The sequence below is a fragment of the Mustela lutreola genome, chromosome 5, assembly GCF_030435805.1.
Source record: "Mustela lutreola isolate mMusLut2 chromosome 5, mMusLut2.pri, whole genome shotgun sequence".
NCBI lineage: Eukaryota > Metazoa > Chordata > Mammalia > Carnivora > Mustelidae > Mustela > Mustela lutreola.
In genome coordinates, this window is record NC_081294.1 from 59,189,368 (window position 1) to 59,213,859 (window position 24,492).

The 24,492-nt window shown below is 40.4% G+C and overlaps 1 pseudogene; it reads left to right on the forward strand.

The window, feature by feature from the left end:
• Nucleotides 1-20,568, forward strand: part of LOC131831889 (large ribosomal subunit protein uL18-like) — a 50,651-nt pseudogene extending 30,083 nt beyond the window's left edge.
• Nucleotides 20,569-24,492: the final 3,924 nt, after the last annotated feature.

Here is a 24,492-nt window from a genome sequence, read left to right on the forward strand (position 1 = left end):
ACATTATATTATGGTTATATACTGGAGCCTATTTTCTTTAAAGTAAATGTATTTTCAAGATTTAAATATGCTGACAGATACAGATCAAGCCCATTCATTTTAATTGCTGTATAGTAATCCACTATAACATTTTTTCCATTTTTCAAAACTCAAAACCAACATTTTTTCCATTTTTCTATTAATGGAAATTTAGGTTGTTTCCAATTCTTCACTATTATAAATTGTTGTTGCATGAATATTCCTTGCACACATTTGTGGAAGTGTCTCTGGGCTATACACTTATGGGGTCATAGGATTTAGACATTTTTAACTTTATTAAGTGTTGGTAAATTACTATCCTAGGTGGTTGTGATAATTTATAGTCATAAGCATTTTGATAGAGAATATGATCCTGACTTTTCAATACCAACTCAAAACGTGGTTTTGTTAGACCTTTTACCTTTTTTCCATTTGATACAGAAAGTTCTCTCATTACGGTTTTAATTTGCAATTACAAGATTACTATCAGTTTGAACTTTTCTCCATGCTTATGGTTTTTCAGGTTTCTTCTGTGAATTATCCATTTTTTCTATCATAATTCAGTCTTCACTTTAATTGATTTGTGAGGAAGTTTTATAATTTCTGGATGTAATTCTTTGTCAGCTGTGAATTTTAAGTAATTTTTTCCAGTTTGTGGTTTGGAGACTTTCCTTAGGGTCTGAAGAAAACCTTACTTGATTAAGATTTCTGTAGTCTGTCTGCTGAAATGTATTGCTTATCCTTTTCCACCTTGCTATAGTGTGGTGGGGACACCATAGGACTAGGTGAATTTTCCATGTTCTTCTGGGACCCATGTAGGCACTGCTCTTGAAGCTAGACTGATCTTCCTAACTGATTTGTGTCTTTCGGGCTCTTGACTGCCAGTAGAATCTAGGGTTCACTGATCACCCAGACCTCCTGAACCATTTCACCTGACACCATCAGAATGAGAGCTAAAAAGACTGGAAACCTAAAATGTTACCACTTGAGCAACAACTGACAAGCAGCCAGGAAAAGATTTCCCACATGTTTTTCACAGACTGAAAATTGTGCCTAGATTCAGAATCCCTGAAAGAGAAACTTTATATTTCACATAGAAAAGTTACAAACTATTCAAAAGATTACACAAGGTTTCTACCACAACTTGTAAGGTTTAATCTTTGAGAGAGCATCTCAGAAGCAGGGAAACAGATTATGATACAGCCACCCCACATATGATCTCTTGGTATTATTTAAAAAGCATTGGTGAGACTTAGCTGTGTACCCCCAGGCAATAACTGCTTTCTTTTGAAACCTTGTTCTCTCCAAATACAAAATTAGGAAAAGGGATTTGGTATCTAAAATTTTACCAGTCTTTTTTTCTCTTACCCACACAATTTCTATTACTAGAAACAATTCCCTGGTTTAGTTGTTAATCTCAAACTTTGACTACCAAGTACTCTAATGGGGAGTTTCCATAAGATCTGTGCAGTAGTTCTAAGAAGCCTCCCAAAATGCAAAACAGGGCACCTGTTAAGCAACTGCCTTCAGTTCAGGTCATGATCTGGAGTCCTCGGATCGAATCCCAACGTTGGCCTCCCTGCTTGGTGGAGAGTCTGCTTCTCCCTCTGACCTCTCCCCTCTCACGCTCTCACTCTCCTTCAAATAAAATAAATAAATAAATAAATAAAATGCATAGCATCTGTAAATTCTCTTTCTTTATCCTGATTTTCATGTGAATTTTTTAGTCTGCTGCACATTATATCTGGATTTATTTTAATGTAAACATGATGTATTTGAAATTTAATTTTCAAGAAAGTTGAAGCTCCAGGAAGATACTGTGTTATTCTGTGACTTTGAATAGCCCAACTTCATGTGTAAAAACACCCATGGGGCTATGGTTCCTGGAGAAAAGACTTCCTATAGCCACATGTTTCACTACTGGCCAAACACACGCAGGGCAATTCAGTCCTATGATCTATTTGTTGTCCTTTGAACTTTCTATTTCTTACCTAAAGATTTTTACTGATATCATTTTCCAGACCAGAGTACTTCTCCTGTTAATTTTTCTGAGAATTTAAAGACCCTGCTTCTCTGATAAGATTTCCCAAGCTTATGGAGCTATTCTTTTTGTGCTCAGAGTATCTGCTCTTTGTGCTGTGGACTCAGAGCTCACTGTCTTGTATTGTTGGTTCCTGTATTGCACACATTTATCACTAACTGAACTACAAGCTCCTGCAGGTCAGGTCCGTGTCTCAGACCTCCTTGTCTTTCTTGGTCCCCATTAAGGGAATCCTTTCTAGTAGAAAACTTCTACTTCTTAAAAAAAAAAAAAATCTGTAAATATTTGTAGGCCATGATGAGATTACCCTCATAAAATGAATGAAAAGAAGGGAAGGGAGAGAATTCATATTTTACTTCATTTAGCTGCTGTTAAGAAAATAACACAGAATGGGTAGATTATAAACAGAAATTTATTGCTCACAGTTCTGGAGACTGGGAAGCCCAAGATCAAGGCCCCTGCATGGTCACACTCTTGTGAGGGCTCTTTCTGGTTCATAGCTGTCACCGTCTCACTCTGTCCTCACATGTTGGAAGGGGTGAGGAAGCTCTGTGGAGTCTCTTTTATTTATTTTATTATTTATATATTTTTAAAGATTTATTTATTTGAGACATGGGGACGGGCAGAGAGAATCCTCAAGCAGACTCTCCACTGAGTGCAGAGCCCGATGCTACTCCATGCCATGACCCCTGAGATCATGACCTGAGCCAACACCAAGAACCAAGAGCTCAATGCTCAACCAACTGAGTCACCCAGGCACGCCTGTGGAGTCTCTTACAACAGCATTAACCCCATTCATGAGAGCCCTACCCTCAGAATCCTATCAACTTCCCAAAGGCTCCACCTCCAAATATCATTACATTGGCCACTGGGATTTGAAAAATTGAATTCTGAAAGGACACAAACATCCAGACTATAGCAAGAAGCTGACACTGACTGATGCTATCTATGTGGATGCGCTGTGCAAACAACATGAACATGCTGTACATATTACACTTGGTCTTTGCAACAAGGCTGTGAGGTAAGTATCATTGTTAGCCACATCTTACAGATAAGAATACTGAGGTTCTGAGAGATTAAATAACTCCCCAAAGATCACAGCACTGTGAGTGCTGGAATGCTGGCCACTAATTCCTGCTATTGGATCTTAAGTTCTTAACTATTAAGAGGAAAGAGAAATGGGAATATAGGTCAGACCAATTTAACATAGGTGGGGGGATTGGTGTAACACAAAATATTACCCACGGTTAGGAGGTGGGAGGCTGTGCTCTTTCTTGTAGATGGAACTGATATTTTTCTAGCAGGAAGTAGATGCTTTCTAGTAAAACGGTTGTCTTAATGAGGTCCAGGAGAGACTAAGAGGTCTGACTCAGGTCAGATACTCTGACCTGACCTTGAGGAGCATGCAGTCTGGTTAGGAATATGTGTGTACAATACAGGAACCAATGATATAAGATGGTGTTCCGGGCTCAATTAGGCGCCACTGCACAGCAAGAAGGCCCAAGGCACCGGTGAGAGGGAGAGAAGAAAGGGCAGTGAGAACACAAATCCCCTGGAACCTACTTCCTTTCTTCTAGCTGACCCCTCATAAAAACCAAACTGTTACTCAGCCTGTCAGTCTGATACCATGCCTGGCCACAGCAATTGTGCCTGCTCAGCACTCCCACAGATGGATATCATTTTCCAGAATGGAGGGCAGAAAAATGATATTTTTCTTCTGCCATGATAACATCCCCACAATTAGGGGAAAAATAGCCAGGAACTGATATTTTACAAGGTCACGCTTCATTTTCTCTGGCTTGATGCAGCCCAGGGAGGAGGGTTTAGTTTCTAAGAAGCCAGTGGGAACTCTGGGGGATGAGTATCTAGTAGAGTCTGTGCCCCTGAGTTTGATGGGTCTTCTGCAGAGTCTCCTTAAGTGGGAGAATATAAAATTGTACAGCGAAATGGTTTAACATGCAGCCAGTCAGTGAGGTTTTGTTGGATCAATGAAGGCCAACTCTGAGTGTTCCCTGCTGGGCTTCCTAACGCCCTGGGACACTCAGCTGAACTATCTATTAAGACTATTTTCCCAAGTCATTTGTGTTAGATTATAGGCTATAAACTGCTTATTGTTGCCCGTCCGCCGTAAATATAAAGCAATCATTTTTAATGCAAGCAGCTGTTGGGCTGGCTTCTCCAAGATGCTTTGCCCAGGGACTCACATTCTGCTGTTTTCTCCTTCATCAAGTGCTTTTCTGATTGTTTTTCTGCTCTGCTGCATACCACACACGTGGTGGTGGTGGTGGGGGGGTATAAATTTTCCTTGCAGAGCTTTGTTTGGACACATGGTTTCTAAAAATATCCAAAAGGAATTGAAGGTGCAGAGGGGCAATTTAAGTCGTAGGAAATCTGGTGACTCAAGTCCTCAACATGGCATCTAATTTCTTAAAATGACCTTGGAAGCACCAACTCATTTTTTCTAACCTCCTGTGGTAAGATCTGGAATTTTGGATTATATGTATTGATTAAAAAATTCTAAATGTGCCAGGGTACCAGGCTAGATGTTGGGGATGTAAAAGTGAGCCAAAATTGACATGGTGCCTATTCCCCTGCCTTTTACTGAGGTATAATGGACAAATAAAATTGTAAGATGTTTAAAGTGTACAATGTGATGATTTGATAAACATACACATTGTGAAAGGATTCCCCTAGTGAGTTAATTAACAGGCCCATCACCTCATGTATTTCCTCCCCCCCCCCTTTTTTTTTGGCAAGAACATTCAAGTTCTATTCTCTTAGCAAATTTCCATTATATAACATAGTATTATCAACTAGAGCAACTATGTTATACATTCAATCTTCAGACCTTACTCATTTTTTAAAAGACTTTATTTATTTATGTGACACAGAGAGAGATCACAAGTAGGCAGAGCAGCAGGCAGAGAGATGGGGGGGGGGAGGAGGCTCCCTGCTGAGCAGAGAGCCCGATGCAGGGCTCGATCCCAAGACCCTGAGATCATGACCTGAGCTGAAGGCAAAGGCTTAAACCACTGAGCCACCTAGGTGCCCCCACACCTTATTCATCTTATACTTCAAATCTGTACCCTTTGACTAGCTCTATTTCCTCCACTTCCCAGTCCCTGGCAACTATTTTTCTACTTTCTGTTTCAATCCCCTGCCTGTTATAGTCTAGTAGGAGAGACAGTCTGATCAAACAAATGCATAAATTGTGATATAAATATGAAGGAAATTTAAGAAACAAATAAAATGCCCAATCTAGTGATTTGTGGAGATTTTCCCAAGCAAGGAGCATTTGAGCTGAGGGTAAGTTGAGTGAACTCTGCAAGGGAAGTGGAATAATGAGGACAGGATTTCCAGGAAGGCTTAAAGGCACATTCAATGGGAACGAGCATTGTAAAAACTAACTTAAGGGCAGGGTACTAGATGCAGAGGAGACAAACAGCCCAGTGGGGCTAGAGAGGCAAGCAGGGTCTAGATCTAGCAGGGCTATGGAGCCCTTGTGAAGAAGAGCTTGGGCTCCACCCTGAGACCAATAGGAAACCACTGGTGGATGTAGCCCTTAAGACGTTAGGAGGTAACTGCTGGTTTTCTTGAATCATACTTCAGTGAAATGTTGGGATAGTTTACAGAGGGAATTATTTTCCTGTGCATGGTGGAGTTAAAGGGACCAAGGCAAGATGTTAAGGCACCCAAGCAAAGCTACAATGAGAAGCCATTTTTACCCCTAGGCCTGAAGAGGCAAGGGGAGGAAGCAGTGACAGCTGGAGCCAGGATGGTGAGTTGCCCTGCAGAAGCTGTGGTCATGGAGTATCACAGATAATGACAGAACTGCAGCATTCCATTGGGAATAAATATTTCAAACTCTCTTGCCTTGTGCCCTTCAGTCTCCTGCTGGATCCTTCATTGACTGAACCTAAACAGAAGCTAGAAAGCCAAAGGAATTAATTGAGATCAGCATCCTCTCCCACACCCCAAACAGGTGCAAAGAAGGGAGGTACTTATTAACACCCTTTCACAAACGAGGCAAAAGAGACTCAGACAGGTTAGACAAATTGCCCAAGATCCACAGATGGTAAGTGGAAAACCCCAGACTCAAACCCAAGTCTCCCTGCCTCTATACACCTATGGTCTTAACCACTACTCTATACTGGTTCTCACCTACATGGCACAGCATTATGCTGGGCCCTTTTGTTTGGGGTTGGGAGGGAGACTTCAAAGAGTAGGAAGTGGTAAACAGTCAAAAATGGCAAGAATCAATCCTTTCCCTCCCTGTGTGCATGTACTCTTCATGTCAAATGAAGTTGTCTAATTTCCCTCTTCTTGAATCTGCCTCAGTGACTTTATTCTAACCATCTGAAATCTGAGATTTCTGAGGCTAGGTCACAAAAAGATTTGCAGTTTGCTCTTCCATATGCTCCCTCTTAGAGGACAGCTGCCATGCTCTAAGAAGTCTGTCCCACATGGAGAGGTCACAGGTAGACATTCCAGGTGGAGCCTCAGCTGAGTTCTAAGCTGAGAGCCAACAATAAATGCAGCCAGTATTAGTGAGCTGTCTGGGACATCCAGGCCAGTCGAGCCTTCAGATGACTAGCCTTGACCACCATCTGATTATAACCACATGTGAGATGTCTAAGCAAGAACTACCTGGCTGAGCCCAGCCAACTCAAGAACTGTGAGAGATACTAATACATTGCTTTAAGCTGCTAATTTAGGGGTGGTTTGTTATGCATTTATGGATAGTCAGAACATAGGGTAAGGTTTCTGACTTCATGGAAACATTATTTAGATAAATAGGACATAAGCATACCACACGCACACCCTCTCCCATGTAAGTGTTAATAAGGAAACTTATTTTTTCTGGAAACTCTCCTTCCTCTGCACAAATCTGGATGTCACTAATTCTTGAGCCATCTCCTTGTTAGTCTGTAAGGCTTTCCCTTCCTGTGAATGCCTCAGGGTACAAATGAAAGGCCCAGACAGGGAAGATGGGGAGTACCTTGTATCAAAGCTCCCTGCCTTCCCCTCCATCCCAGCTTCCGGCCCCTCCTGCTCTCCACCAGTATGGAATAAAGGTGTGGAACATACTCTAGGTGCTACAGGACTCAGACAAGAAGAAGGTAAACCAAGGTTGAAGCAAAGGAAGATTTGTAGGAAAGCTTTTATTAGAGAAAGGAAATAAAAGATTCATAAATTATCCTAGCCCAGGACTAGAGGTAAGCCTGGGTCTAGCAGGGTTTCTCAGACTCAGCATTACTGATCTTTTGGACCAGATAATTCTTCGTTCTGGGGACTATTCCACACATTATAGGATGTTTAGCAGCATCTCTGGTCTCTACCCACTAGATGCCAATAGCACCTCTCCACCAGTTGTGACAACCCAAAAGAAGTCTCCAGACTTTGCCAAATGTTCTTGGGGGCGGGAGGAATGGCAAAACTGAAAACCTCTACCCCCTCCCTTCTTTCACTGAAGACATTCCTTCTCAGATGGTGAGAAAAACCTGTGATTTCCTGCCACAGCTCTCTTTCACCCTTCCAGGTACATGACCAGCACCAAATTCTTTTATCTGTCTCTACCAGGTTCCCCTCTCCCCAGTCTTCCTCTGGCCAGATGGCACTCAGGCTTTCTGGGGGCTTTTCAGAGACATGACATGGTATTTCAGTCTGAGGCCATTCTATACCCCAGGCTAAGAATGATACAGGCCAGATTAATGGGTGAGCTACTAGGCAGCTGTCCAGAGCACCAGTCAAGAGGGGCTCCCAAAATGTTATTGGCATAAAACTAGAGTAGGGATCCAGTTAACTCAGCTCTCCACACACGATGGTTAACAAAACTGGTGAGGCATAAACTGGTTTGGCTGCAGTTAAACACTCCCTATTGCTGCCAACCTCTCTCTGTTGATATTATTTTTGGTGGCAGTACATGGTGCATACAAGCCTTCACCACTAACTTTGAGACTGGCCCTCTGAGAGTTCTGTGTAACCAACCAGCCTGCTGAAATTCTGAAACTGAAAAATTCATGATGCTGTATGTGGTCTTTTCTGGGGATGGCTTCTTAAAATGTCTACATTTAAAGAGTTTAATATGCCTCCTCAAGAAATTGTCTAGTTCAAAAATCATGTGTAGTATGTACATGGAAAATATTTCTTTATCTTAAACATAAGAAAGCATTTACTCTTATTATTTTTTCCATTCCTATTAAATACTGAACAGACGTATAAGGAACAGACAAAATTGTGTAAAAAGGATCCAGGTTATTCACCTGACATGTCCAATGTCTCAGTCTGACAGGACTGTATGCATAGTGTTGTTGGGAGGTGAAGGGACAGAAACTCATAAAAATTGCACTGGATTTGTACTTCCCTGATGGCAAGTGACGTGGAACACTTTTTCATGTGTCTGTTGGACATTTATATTTCTTCTTTTGGAGAAGTGTCTGTTCATGTCTTCTGCTTATTTCTTGGCTGGATTATTTATTTTTGGGGTGTGAGTTTGATAAGTTCTTTATAGATCTTGGATACCCATCCTTTATTTGTTATGTCATTTGCAAATATCTTCTACTATTCCGTAGGTTGCCTTTTAGCCTTGTTGACTATTTCCTTTGCTGTGCAGAAACTTTTTATCTTAATGAAGTCCCAATAGTTCATTTTTGCTTTTGTTTCCCTTGCCTTTAGAGACGTGTCTTGCAAGAAGTTGCCACGGCTGACGTCGAAGAGGTTACTGCCTGTGTTCTCCTCTAGGATTTTGATTGACTCCTGTCTCACATTGAGGTCTTTCAACCATTTTGAATTTATCTTTGTGTATGGTGTAAGAGAATGGTCCAGTTTCATCTTTCTGCATGTGGCTGTCCAATTTTCCCAACACCATTTATTGAAGAGACTATCTTTTTTCCATTGGATATTCTTCCCTGCTTTGTCAAAGATTGCTTGAACATAGAGCTGAGCCATTTCTGGGCTCTCTATTCTGATTCATGGATCTATGTGTCTGTTTTTGTGCCAGTACCATGTTCTCGTGATGGTCACAGCTTTGTAACATAGCTTGAAGTCAGACATTGTGATGCCCCTCACATTGGTATTCTTTTTCGACATTCCCCTGGTGATTCAGGATCTTTTCTGGTTTCATATAAATTTTAGGATTGTTTGTTCTAGCTCTAAAAAAATGTCAATGATATTTTTATAGGGATTGCACTGAAAGTGTAGATTGCTCTGGGCAAGATAGACATTTTAACAATGTTTATTCTTCTAATCCATAAGCATGGAGTGTTTTCCACCACTGTGTGTCTTCTTCAATTTCTTTCATAAGTGTTCTGTAGTTTCTAGAGCACAGATCCTTTACCTTCTTTAGTTAGATTTATTCCTAACCATCTTACGGTTTTTGGTGCAATTGAGATACCCCCTTACACTAGTTAGAATGGCTAAGATTAATAAGGCAAGAAACAACAAATGTTGGTGAAGATGTGGAGAAAGGGGAACCCTGTTACACTGTTGGTGGGAATGCAAGCTGTGCAGCCACTCTGGACAATAGTATGGAGGGCCCTCAAGAAGTTAAAAGTAGAGCTACCCTAGGCCCAGCAATTGCACTACTAGATATTTACCTCAAAGATACAGATGTAGTGAAAAGAAGGGGCACATTCACACCAATGTTCATAGCAGCAATGTCCACAATAACTAAACTGCAGGAGGAGCTGAGATGTTCTTCAACAGATAAATGGATAAAGAAGATGTGGTTCATATACACAATGCAATATTACTTAGCCTTCAGAAAGGATGAATACCTACCATTTAAGAGAAAGGACATGGATGGGACTAGAGGAGATTATGCTAAGTGAAATAAGTCAAGCAGAGAAAGACAATTATTATACGGTTTCACTCATATGTGGAATATAAGACATAGTGCAGAGGAGAATAGGTGAAGGGAGGGAAAACTGAATGGGAAGAAATCAGAGAGGGAGCCAAACCATGAGAGACTCTGGACTCTGGAAAACAAACTGAGGGTTGAGGAAAGGGAGGTGGGGGGAATGGGGTAACTGGGTGATGAGTATTTAGAAGGGGCACGATGTGATGAGCACAGGGTGTTACACACAACCAATGAAATCATTGAACATTATATCAAAACTAATGATGTACTATATGTTGGCTAATTGAATTTAAATTAAAAAGTTGCACTGGAAACCTTTTCTTTTTACTCCCATTTATTTCCATGTAAAAGCAGATCAAGATGAATCTTCAAAGTAATTTTAAAGTATAAATAAGTATACTTATTTTACTAAAGTAAAAATAAGAAACAGTCTGAAATTTAAGTCAGGAAATCGGGAAGAGCAGATTATCTATCTGACCTTAGGGTCTTGAGGAAGACTGGGTGCTAACTGCAAGTATAAGAGTCCCAGATCTTTTTCAGCTCCATTAGGTAAGTCCAACTCCTCTTGTTTGAATTAATAATTCCTTAATGCACTGGCCAACCACTCTCTCCTGTACCACAGGCAAGAAAATGCTCATCAGTTATTGGGGTTGAAGAAGTCTCCCTGCTGTATGCTTCCTTTGTGCAATCTCAAGATCGTGAATGTGTTACTCCTGGTCATTCAAGAAACAGAGGCCAAGACAGAATTAGACATGCAAGAGATCCACTAGAAAATGTCTGTAAGAGATGCAGAGGAGCAGTTTGAGAAGGTAAGAAGAGATATCTGACCACAGTGCAGGGCTGACCCTGTGCAGGCCAGAGGGAAGGAAGGATAGGCAGCTGGGTTGGCAGAGTCTCTGAATATAGCACAGAGCTAGGACATTTTTGGCCAAGCTGAAGGAGAGTCCTAGAGCCAATGTACCTAGCACCTCATAAGTATGGGCCTGCCTTAGTACCCATCTTGTGCTCAATCATCGGGTGAGAGTAGCCCAAGGGAAGCAAAGCCTCAGAGCAGATGGCATTGTAGATTTGAAGCACAGCATCTGGGGCTGTTTATCAATTATAGTTACAATGACACAGTAGGAATTCTGAGTGGTGCATCTTTAAGGCCACCATAGCTATGGAAGCCCTAGTGCAGCAGAAGGCCATGGGTGAAGAGGACAGTAGAGGAAGGAAGAGGGATATCAGCAGTTAAAGGAGGCTGAGACTGATTTGACCCAGTTCTGCCTGAACCCAACTTACACCTTAAATGAGGGTTGGGACTACTTAGAGGCTTCTGACTCCCGAGTCCCAGGTGAGCGCCAATAGCCACCAAATCAGCTAGTGAGTAATAGCTTGGAAAGCAAGCACCATTGACCATATTTTACCTAAAAAAATGTAATTCAGGTTCCAAACAACCAATTTTCAATTTGATTTTGGGATTGCAGACATACCAACACAGGGGACTGTCAACAAGAGAGTATTTTCACTCTTACAATGAAATAGCAATTATCAGAGAATATCCAATAGTACGATAAGATACCTATCTTTATACAACTGATACTGTTATGTAGCTGAGAAAACACAATGATTTCTCTTAGAAATATTAAGTGCCTCATGTGTTGTCAGGAATTGTCCCAGATGCTAGAAAAACAGATAAACATATTTGGAGTTATTCAAAAAATGAAAAACTAAAAAATGCAGGTACAAGTCATAGGGAGATAGATTTAGATTTGAAATGCCAAAAAATATCTTAAATTTTTTCAATAATTCTGTTACACATCATCTTCCATTGTGCTTCCCAGGTCTCTGGTCATACAGCTGTTGTCCCATTGATTGCACTGTATTCCAGTTAATTATTTAAGGATTTCTTTTCTCCTGAGAGTTTCCAAAATCTCTAAGGAACACATGTATTAATTCACTAATTAAATAACTCATCGCTTATATATTTATTCAGCAAAGGTTTTTTGAGTGCTTTGTGCCTGCTGTTGGTATCTGGGGAGGCCAAAATAAATAAGACAGAAGACCTGTCCTCCAGGAGCTCACAGTAAATTAGGGAGAAAGATGATGAGACATCAGTATAAATCTGAATAGTGTGTGCTATGGTAGGTATTTACTGAGAAAAGCAGGAGCATCAGGAGGGAATACCTTGTTCTGCTGGGGGGGTGTCAGTGAAGGAAATTCATCATAAAATTGCTGACTCTTCAGCTGTATCATGAAGGACAAACAGAAGTTATCCAGGATTTTATCCCTAGTTTCCAGCACAAAACAAGTCCTCAATTCATCTCTGCAAAAATGAATAAATGAATGATACATAAATAGAGTGTAACTGAGAGTATTTTTTCCTGACCAGCAATAATTGCCTGGCATCCTGGTAACAGCACCTCACTACTGGCTCCAGAAGTGGGCCCATGACCCAGGTCATGGCAATCCCATGAACAGCTCTGGTCAGTGACTGGTTCTGGAGACTGGACATGGTTGAACTTGGTACAGTGAAACTCATCTAAAGACCTGCTTGAGCAACTGAAAGATAGACTCTCTTTTTGCTGACTGGGAGCTGTGAGGCTGTCAGTCCGGGGCATCTGGGCACCTCTTGGCTGAGAGAAGTCTGCTGAGGGTGAGCAGGGAGCAGGGGTAGCGAGGGAGAAATTGTGTCCCGGTAACGTTTTGGCTCCTGGATCCGACAGTATAGCAAGTAGGTCTACTCCTTAACTGTCCTTTGGGTGATCAGTAAATTACCTTTTGGGGGTGGGGTATGTATGAGATGGGGTTTAAGCCAGTTTTAATGGGCTCTTCTATTACTTGTGGCCAAACATGTGTTAACTAATAGAGATAAATAGCTATTTATAGTATAAATTGCTTCACAAATTACTGAGTTCTTCACTTCCAGAATGGTTCATTTAAAATCAAGTCTATCAGAAAAGGAAATGCTACATTACTAGAGAATCCTAAGTCTTTTTCAGCTTTGCTGATTGAGCTTAGGTTTCTGTCTGTTACCTGAGGAAGAGAGTGCTTGTGAAAGAGATAGAGATAGAGAGAGAGACAGGGGTGGAGGAGAGACTTGGCACCATAACATCACCAGATTGCCCAGCATCATTTCAGAATTACAATTTACTTCTTGTGAGTGACAAAATATACCAGAAAGAACTGGCACACTAAAATTTTTATTAAAAAGAATTAACAAATGTGCAGGTTGGCTGAGAGAAAGAGAGGTGGCCCCTGAGGCATAGCGGCTGAAAAAGATATTTCTTCTTTTCCTTCCTTTCCCTAAGTGCACATCTAAAGGAGGAATTACTATCAAACACAACATCCTCACCACAGTGACAACCTTGGCAGGGACCAGAGGAGAAAGTGCCCACTGGCCCTGTTCCCAGGGGTCTGAGTCAAGAAGACAGGAATCTGTGTAGCACATCTGGGGCAGGAGAGCAGACGTCTAATGGAAGCCTAGGACCAGAGAAGGTGTGTTTTATGAAACAGAAATACAAATAAATAGCTGATACCAGAAGACAGAGCTTCTCCTGACTATTTAGAAACCACTGGACTCTGGTTCTATTTTTAAAGATGACATGTTCCACAGAACCAGTTTTCTCTGTTACTAATTGAGGCTAAAGCATTAACATATTCTAGGCACATGTGGGAAGGGATGAGAAGTGGGTTCAGGGCTCCGACCTCTTTAATGAAATCACTCTGCATCTGAGTCAGGACACATGCAGAGTGATTTGTACTTTTTCCTCTCAGTAACTAGGAGAGACATAGATGCATATTCTTCCTCTAGATTTCTAGCCCTTCTCACCTTCCTGTCAGTTTCATCTTTCTTCTTTTTGGCTGGTCTGCCACCCCTACCTCTTTTTCATTCTCTTCTAGCAGAGAACATGCCTGGCTGCTTAAGGGACATGGATTCTGGTTTGGAACTGGCTATTCAACTTCAGGTGTCTTATTTAATCTCTCTGGACTCCAGCTTTCTCATCTGAAAAATGGGCTTAGATAAGTGTTTACCCAATTCATGTTTCCTAAAATATGAAAAACTGGGTTGCCCACATGGATGTTGAAGACCCTGAGGCCTATTTCAGTAAAGAATCATATTCAGCTTTGTTTTGTCAAGGATGGCTCAAATTCATCTGAAAACAAAATCTCTTAAAAAAAAAAAAACAACAAAACAAAACATGGGGACACCTGGGTGATACAGTTGATTGAGCGTCCAACTCTTGGTTTTTGCTCGGGTTGTCATCTCGGGTCCTGGGATTGAACCCCATGTTGGACTCCAAACTCAGTGAGAAGTCTGCCTGAAATTCTCCCTTCTTCTTCCTCTGCCCTTCTTCCTATGTGCTCTCTTTCTCTCAAATAAGTCTTAAAAAAACAACATGTAGCTACATGTCACTATTCCATGGTATACAGGTTGAAAATTGCTGGTTTTGGGCAATCCTTGGATTGGTTCTCTAAACTTTCTTTTTACCATCCTTCCATTTAGAATAGTTAGGAACAAAAATTACATTTCTCAGACTTGGGTAGCTAAGGTTTTGTATTTGGATTACATCCTACCAATGAAATGAACTCATGGGATATGGGGAAGACATTTTCATTTCTTGCCCAATCCTGATGGATACACTAACCTAGACGAGCTCTAAAAGTCTTGTTCAACTCTATGGGATTTTTATGCTCTCTCTATCGACCATACCTCTTCTTAGGCAAAAACCTCATTTAGCTATCATGAATCTGGTTCATTTATTTATTTATTTATTTATTTATTTATTTTTTCTGAGTTGTAATACATCCCAAGAAAGAGACCAAGGACAAATTAAGAAAGAGTGAATGCTAGCTGAGGGTCATCTTGCTTTGAAATTTCCATCATCTTCTATAGTTCATTTCTGATTTAGTGTGCTATAGTTCATCTTGGGGTCTTACAGCAATTCCAAAAAAAAGAGAGGCTTGCTAAAAAGTTGGTACTATAACCATGATGCCCCATTATGAGGCCACCATAATGAGGCTGGGTTGAGCTGGGTACACAGACTGTTTTCCTTCAGCATTCCCTGTTAATTTTATTGGGATGATTATATTTCTCATCACATTTCAGGAGCATCTTAAATGCTGCTCCACTTCAAGAATACAGTCTAGGATGGACAGAGCCTAGCTCTGGCTCCCTGATGGCTTCCTAAGCAGCTTGGTCAGGACAAATAACTATTGTGTCTGTCCCTTTGATTATCTGGGTCTAAAATCAACGAAGCAGCATTTTCCCTAGCTGCCAGTGCTTTAGATAAAGAGCAGATCTTGTATGTAGTGTGGTGAGTTTTAAAATTGAGCTTTTTAAGTGAGTGTCAGATGTTACCAAACTCACTCTGGAACCTGATTCCATGAAGGTTAAACCCTGGAAGCTGGACTCATCAAAACATGAGATGAAGAGAATTTCTGGGTGGATGGTCCTTTGACAAAATTGGAAAGTGGTTAAAATGTGTCTTTTTCTCCTTCCAAATGACAAAAGTTCAGGTTTCCAACTTCTAGCACTAGAAAGCTTTCCCTATTCTCCTCTGCCCCTTAGAACTGTGCAGTGTTTTAAGTCTGTCCTTCTCAGAGCAAGGAAAAATAGTAAGTTCATTTATCCTGAGGCTGTTGTTTTAACCCTGGCATCCCATCAGTCCTGGATAGTTTCAGAGAGCATAAATGCCAGGGTCCCACAGCTAGAAGCCCAACAGTTGGTCTTGGATGGGGCCCACATATACTAAATATTCCAAAGCTCCCAAGGGTTGAGAACCACTAGGGTATTGATAGCTAAACATGCCTCTTCAAAGAGAATCATGGAAAAATTTCCAGGGATCAACTAATCTTCTCCCACTCCTGCTCAAAATTTCCATAAAGCAGATTATTGCCACTCACTTTCATTTGCAAGCTTCAAGGTAACCAAATCAGAAGTACAGCTCTTTCCATAAATAAGAAGCTCATAAAATCTTGAGATAATGCCAAGGTTAGTTCAACATAAAGCTTCTATCTAGTAGCTGGTACTTTGTTTTAGAAATTCTGTGCCCATTCTGCTTCCTGATTTGACTTATACTCGATTATCCCACCCCTGAATACCCTCAGAACGTGGTTTTCATCCTTTTCCCGGTATCCTGTTCTTCACCTAATCCTCCAGTACTAACCTGATGACAAACACATGGGCTTTGAGTTAGATCTTGTACAAGTTTTGACCTCACCACTTTGTAACTCAGGATCCCTTGGGAAAATTATTTGGAGCCTTGGTTTCTTCATCTGCACAGTAGGAATGATGTTTCTTATTCTATCAGTTCAGACTTTTACACATAGTAAATATTCAAAATTGTGAGGCTTCTTTCCCTTCAAATCTCATTGTTTACTTTGTACTTATTTCTACCTATTGTTTATATGACTATAGCCCAAAAGGTTTTTAAAAGCAGGATTTAGAATATCAGTATAAAGATGTTTTAGGCACAGTAAGACCTCTTAGCTCCCACCATAAGGGGTCTGACCAAGGCATTCAGGACAGTGATGGGATGGTGGAAACTAATGGGATTCAGTGGGAGGAGTGATTTGAAGAAACCCTTGGTAGTCACCAGTGGGAAGCTGAAAAATAAATCCAGAGAAGACCTGGAAAGGGCAGACCACCAGATATCCAAGTAGGAAGCAGAAATCCTGACTGGAGTCTGTTTCAAACCACAGACTCTGAATTTAGGGAAGAAAGCATTAAAAACAATAAATTACCTAAAATGGCAAATTTAAGATTCAACTGCCTCAAACTGTAACAACTTAGGCACTTGTAAAAGAGAAATATTCCAGATGGCAAAGTGGAAGGATGAATTATAGAGAAGGAAGTGGCTAATATCCTGTGCAATACAAAAAAAAAGCTTTCCTTGCAGGAGCCAGGCTGGGGAGACTGGTGTCTCTGGAGACAGAAGTGGGGTGCCATTTGATCAGGGTCAGCTGGCCCCACTGGCCAGCCCTAGGTGCTCAGGGTTCAGGTTTGGTTTCAAATTGCCTTCTGTCTTCTAAGAGATTCTGGAACAAATGACCTTAGTGTCTTCGGAGGGGCAAATAGAGTGACTACCTAATATGCATAGGACTTTTATTTGACTTGGTCCATCTGACCTCATTATTTAATTCAGGATCCCATGGGCCTAGGTATGATTTCAAATTGCATCTTTTTTTTTTTTAAGATTTGATTTATTTATTTGACAGACAGAGATCACAAGTAGGCAGAGAGAGAAAGAGAGAGGAAGCAGGCCCCCCGCTGAGTAGAGAGCCCTACACGGGGTTCGATCCCAGGACCCTGGGATCATGACCTGAGCTGAAGGCAGAGGCTTTAACCTAGGTGCCACCCTAGGTTAAAAGGTGAGAGCCACCCAGGTGCCCCTCAAATTGCATCTTATACTTCTTATCTTATACATCTTATACTTATATTTTTCATCTTTTACTTCCCTTTATATCAGGTCACTCCAGCTCTGGAACCAAGGGGATTGAATCTGAATGGGTAAACTGGAGACAGGTGAAGGAATCCAACTGCATCCTTGTCAAAGGGGCCTTAGTTCTGGCTTCTTAAAATGTAGTCCTCAGACTGCATGATCTGACTGACTATATGATGCCTCAGTATCACTTCTGAGATTACTTGAAATGCAACACCCTGGCTGCTCGATAGCAAGCCATAGACACTAGTCTTTGTTCTGCAGGATGAGAGTTAAAAGTGGTCAAGAATAAGGCTTACTTCAAGAGATAGCATGTGAAATTTAGAAAAAGATGAGAGGGTAAAAGATTACTATACTCAGAAATGCTTGGTAACTCAGGATAAAAATAAGTACAACACACCTAAATACAGGATGATAGTGCATGATCAAAGGAGATGTCATTTGTCAGATTGTTTATTCCTGTAGAGAAGGAGATATGATAGTCTGTGCAGCTTATGCTTATGAACTCCCAATGTATGGCATGAAGGTTGGCCTGAAAAATTATGATGCATCATATTGTATGGGCATGTTGCTGGTCCACAGGCTTCTCAACATGTTTGGCATGGACAAGATCTATGAAGGCCAACTGGAGGTGACCAGAGATGAATACAATATGGGAAGATTGATGGTCAATGTGGTGACATCACCCACTATCTGGATGCAAGGCTTGCCAGAACTACTACTGGAAATGAAGTTTTTGGGGCACTCAAGGGAGCTGTGGATGGAGACTTGTCTACCCCTCACAGTACCAAATTATTCCCTGATTATGATTCAGAATGCAATGAATTTAATGCAGAACTACAATAGAAGCACATCATGGGTCAGAATGTTGCAGATTATATGTGATACCTAATGGAAGAAGATGAAATACTTATAAAAAACAATTCTCTCAATACACAAACAATGTAACTCCAGACATAATGGAGAGCATTTTTAAGAAAGCTCACACTGTTATATGAGAGAATCTATTCTATGAGAAGAAGCCTAAAAGAGAAGTAAAAAGGAAAAAAGTGGAACCGTCCCAAAATGTCTCTTGCCCAGGAGAGAAACTGCATAGCTCAGAAAAAGGCTAGCTTCCTAGCACTCAGGAGTGGGCTGTTGAGAGCTAATAAACCAAACCATATTTTTCTATTAAGATTTTTCAGGTAAAGATAATAGATTTATTCATCAAGCAGCTAAAAAAAAAAAAAAAGAAAAAAAGAAAAAGAAAGAAAGAAAGAAAAGGAAATCTACCAAATCAGAACCTGCATTGTATTATGATCTGCTAAGATGTTTCATATGTATGTTAAGGTATGAGAAACAACATACTCATAGATTTTATATGCAAAGGAAGAATACAGACCCCCAAAGAGCCCTGTAGCATCAGAAAGGACATTGCCTATGTCTAATTGTTTCAACAATAGTGCACGTCATGGAGTCTACACGTTCCTAATAGCAATGCCAAGGCCTTGATGCCTAACAATAAAGGCCTTTTGGCCTGAAACAGGGTCCATAAGCAAAGGGCCATCCAGCACTCCATCTCAGCCTCAGCTGTTCTGTTCCATTGTTTCTCCTCCTCTCATGGCCAAGTGGAGGAAAGTCATAACATGACAGAAAGTTGTATAAAACTGGTTTGCTATCACATTCAGAATAGTTCAGATTCCTTATTGTGGTCTCATAGGGCCCCTCATTCTCTGGGCCTGACTACTTCTTAAAATTTATTTCTTGCCCTCTGTAATGCTGCCCCAGCCATTCTGGCCCTTTTCATTCTGGAACACACCGAATTCATTCCCAGCTCCTAGCATTTCCTGTTTCCTCTATGAGAATGCTCTTTCTTTCTTCCTGTCAGCATTGCTGAGTCCTCATCGCTATGTCTCAGCACAAACAATGCTTTTCTAGAAAGACCAAGCCTGCTACTCTGTTTGAGATGCCACCTCACCTATTTTGTCTCTATCAGATTATGGGATTTTTCTCATTGAACTTAGTATTACCTGGTACTCTCATGTTTATATTGACTGATTTACTTCTCCTCCCCTACCACATATAAGCTTTAAAAGAGCAGGGAACAGATTCCTCTCCCTGACTGCTACATCCCAAGTGTTTAGAATAATACCTGACAAAGTATTTTTTCAAAGAATGTTTACTGAATTTGAGTGAATGATATCACTGGGGTGAAACTACTGGCTTTTCAATTATTTGTGTATTCCTGTGTTCTCTACTCTAATCACTCCACTCATGCCCACAGATAGCTCAGAAGGGCTTAGATGGCAGAGCCTGAGTCAATCATATTTTAGGTCTGGCCCACAAAACTGAGATAGGTCACAATGTGGTCACTTCAGGGCTGTGTAGTATTCCAATTCAATACAGGTCTGTAAACCCTTATTGACTGCCTGTCCATGTACAAGGTACTGTGAAATACAAAGGCAAAATATAAACGCCAAAGGCATCCCAGGAAGGCAAAGAGGCATTTACAAAGGTATAGAAGCAAGAAAGGGGGTTGGGAGAACCGCAAAGCTTGGTGATACCAAATGCAAAGGGCATGCACAGTTTGAATAGACAGAAGAAAAGAAGGTTAGGGAAGGAACCAGAGTGCTTGTAATAATACATATCTTTGAGGAGCTGGACCTACTTTATGTTCGAGGACAGATGCAAATATCTCAAATTCTTTTTAGTTGAAAAGAGCCAGCAGTGAGTTTAGCTGAGAGCATGTTGCAACCTCTAGCCCTCCTCTGTGCTCCCTTTGGGTACCATGAGCACTATACCCAGCAATCTCAAAAGCCCTCACATGCTGGACCCATTAGGCACTGCATACTCCACTGTCTGAGTCATTTCCCCTCTGCCAATAGTGACAAACCCAGAGGAACTCTCCACTAATTGAATCTGAAATGACTCACTCTAAACCAGGGACTTGAAACTTGAAAATCTCAGCAGCAATACCTTGGCGGTAAGACTCTTGGTTTAAGTTGTCTGGCTTATTGTCTGGGGAGCCAGTGGGCATAAGGGGATAGAGTAGAGGGTATCTGGGAGGAGGACTTTTGGATTTTCTCAGAGAGCTGGAAAGACAACGGCATCCACTGTATATCATTGATTGTTCGAGCTCCCAGCTGGTTGCCAAGTGCTAAAAAATGACACTCAGACACGTTTGGCACACCTAGTTTTGTTTATAATATTTGATGCAGTATTTAAAAATAAAGAGCTTTCACATTAAATTCTCAGATTTCTGGATTCTTTCAAAGATTTAAAAAGACCTGGCAATAACCCACTACAAGTGAAGAGTGCGTGCCTTTTATACAGGCTGTATGCTCCCCAGGTTTCTGTGGTCTACACCTCAACTTTTACATTCCTAGTGCTCCTGCACTTATATCCAGAATGCCTCATTGGTTTATTATCCCTTTTGGCTCCTATAGGATTTCAGCTTGCAACCCCTATTCTGACACCATCATTGAGAGGACAGACTTTGATGACATTTTCAGTAATAGGAATGGACCTCAAAGTATGATCATTATGGAAAATTTCATCTGATCAGTGCTAAGAAATTTATTAGAAAATAATATAATAAAAGGGCATGAAAATGACCAATCTCTACCCTCCATTTCTTCTCTCCTAGAAGAATTCTTAATACTTACATTTCAGGCTGGGGTTATGTTTTCTCTACTGTCTTACGTTCCTCATGATAATTACATCCTGGTGTATATTAAACTAATGCCCAATAAATAGGTAAGGAATGATACAGTGTTGCTGGTCTAAGTCTTATGCATCTGGTATCCTTCCCCAGAAGAACCTGACACCCAGGGTTTGACATCTTTTGTTCTTTTTTTCAACCATTCATATTTTAATGGTCTCCTCCCTTCCCTATGTACTTATTCACCTATTCTAAGAAGCGTTCCATGGCTTCCCCAAGTTGGAAATATTAGCTTTCTATGCTTTATTTAAAATTGGTACTGTAACTTCCTGAGTTTTTATTTCCCTCATGGGAAAAGCAATATCTACATCATAAGATCATTATGTACATTACGTCTGGGTGTGGTGAAATAACCATTGCAAACACTTATATATCACTTACTATATGCCAAGAACCCTTCCAAGTGCTTTGTGTATGTGACTTATTTAATCTATACAACATTGTTGTAAGGTAGGTACTGATATTATAATCCCCATTTTACAGACAAAGAAGCTGAGGCAATAAAAGCTTAACTAACTTGCTCAAAGTCACAAATCAAAAAGTGCTGGAGATGGACTTCAAATGCCAGAAGCTGGATCCAGTATGCATGGCCCTAGACACTAAATAATACTGCCTCTCTTCTGAAGTGAGGTCTATAATACATAGCCATATTCTTTGTGATAAAATAGAAAATTGCCTTTCCTTAACCCATTCTTACTAGTGCTATTTTGCATTGTTAGTTACATATAGCTGGATTAGATCCTGTTTGCTTTTAAAGATTGAATTGATTAGCTGAAGAGAAAGGTGGGGAGAAGTCTTAAATAAGATAAATAAAACTAGAGGTGGGATAAAGAGGAAGTCTTTCCTTCATTTGCCTTATTTAGGCAGTAAATTCTTCAGGCAATAACACTTTTGAAAAATAGCTTTATCAGCAGATCCCTCCTGAGAGTTCTTTGTCATCCAGAAGGACCCTACATCCAGCCTAGTTGCAAAACATCCCTGAGGCCAAGGAAAGACTTGGAACTAAAAGAATGCAAATGGCGTTGGTTTTCCATTTCATTTTCAGATATGGATCTATTTCCCAATCTTACCTGTACAATTTGGTACAGACTCTCTCATACTTGTCCTTAGTTTCTTCATTTGTGACATGGAAGATTGGAAAAGGCCATGAATGGCAAACAGATTTGCTTTTGTAGGCCACATCCAATTGATTAGTCGTAAGTGCCTTGGCCATAAGCTTACCGTATATGAAATATAGATATATCTGTCAGCATATTTTCTAAGAATTTGCCTCCCTGGATTAGATGACTCCCCATGCTCCCACTCAATTTTATGCTCACGTGAGAACAGCTACAAGAGGAAAAGGGAATAAGAAAACAAGAGATACAAATAAGATTTTAAAAAAAATGATGAGGGAAAAAAAGACTATGTCTGTCGAATTACCATTTATACTGGAAGCAGTGAAGAGCAGGATTGATATTGCAGAAAATCCAGTCAGTACTGTGGTAGATAAATATGAAAGTAATGTAGAGGAAAAATAGCAAAGTGAAGACTATGGTTAGGAGTTAGGTGTGATTATAAAAGGACAACATCAGGGATCTTTGTGGTGATAGAACTCTTGTATCTTGACTGTGGAGGTAGAAAATGGACCAATGCATGTAATAAAATTACAAATAACTAAGTATGCATACACACACAAGGAATACAAGTATAACTGGAGAAATCTGAGTAAGATTGGAAAACAGTAGAAATGTCAATATCCTAACTGTGATGCTATATTATATTTTTGCAAGATACTACCACGGGAGAAAACGGAACAATCAGTATATGTAGAAAATGTCAATATCCTAACTGTGATGCTATATTATATTATATTATATTATATATTATATTTTTGCAAGGTACTACCATGGGAGAAAACTGAACAATGGGTATATAAGATCTCTATATTTTTCTTACACCTGCATGTAAATCTACAATGATCTCAAAGGAAAAGTTAACTCACACACAATAAAACAAAACTATAAGAATATTTAGAGAATTAGAGATAAGAGAATAGATACACTATCTAATAGATACACAAAGATAAGAGAATAGATAAATAATACATAGACAAATAGTATTATAAAATGGAACTAAAAGGTAAAAAGAGATTAAAATGTTTCTATGGTGAAAAAATGCCAATACTCATGAATTTAAAAGACTCATCAAAATTTTAGGCATAATGAGAGAAAATACATTTTATTTATTTATTATGCATGTCACCATACAGTACATCATTAGTGTTTGATGTAGTGTTCCATGATTCATTGTTTGCATATAACACCCAGTACTCATGCAATACATGCCCTCCTTAATACCCATCACCTGACTCACGAAGCCCTCCACCCCCCTCCCCGCTAAAACTTTCAGTTTGTTTCCCAGAGTCCATGGCTTGTCTCCCCTTCTGATTCCCCACCCCCTTCATTTTTCCTTTCCTTCTCCTAATGTCCTTCATGCTATTCCTTATGTTCCACAAGTAAGTGAAACCATATGATAATTGTCTTTCTCTGCTTGACTTAATTTATTTATTTGCCAGAGACAGAGGGAGAGAGAGTGAGAGAGCACAGGCAGACAAAGAGGCAGGCAGAGGCAGAGGGAGAAGCAGGCTCCCTTGCCGAGCAAGGAGCCCGATGTGGGACTCGATCCCAGGACCCTGGGATCATGACCTGAGCCGAAGGCAGCTGCTCAACCAACTGAGCCACCCAAGCGTCCCTCTCTGCTTGACTTAAAAACAGTGTCAAACTTTCTGTATTAGGAGGCTTGTAGCCAAAAATGATAGTCCGATGAAGAAGCTAGGAGCCAAGAGCTTGTGAATAGCCCTGGGGGCCACAATGGGAATTCTAAGCCAATGGCATTAATAAGCCCTGCCCCATGATTTGATTTAGGCATTCCATTCCCCCCTTAAGCCATGGACTGGTGACAAAACTGAAAATGCTACTGAATCACAGGTGCCACATGAGGAACATTTGCACTGAGAGAGAGATGGGATAAAGTTTCCTACCATTCTGAAGGATTCCCTACCATTCATAAATGATTTCTTAAAAAACATAAAAGTGACTTTTACAGTTATTACTTAGATGTAGATCTAGACACAAAGCATTCCTGTATTTATCCCAGAAATGTTTCTTTAACCTTAAAGGCCATGCATTCAGTCAATGGACATTTATGGACGAGGCAGCAGAAGATACTACACATGTATAGAAGTACCGATTTAACATGACCCCTACCCCCAAACAGCCTCTTAGAGATAAGCATGTAATACTAACAAAAAAGGCTGTGATTTATTGTTATCTGCATTCCAGATACTGCATAGGTGTTTTATATATTATTTAATTTAATGATCTCAATTATTCCACTGAAGACAGAATTAGGATTTTACTTCATGTTTGCATGATCCAATGACTGTGATATTCTCTATGCTCATTGCCCA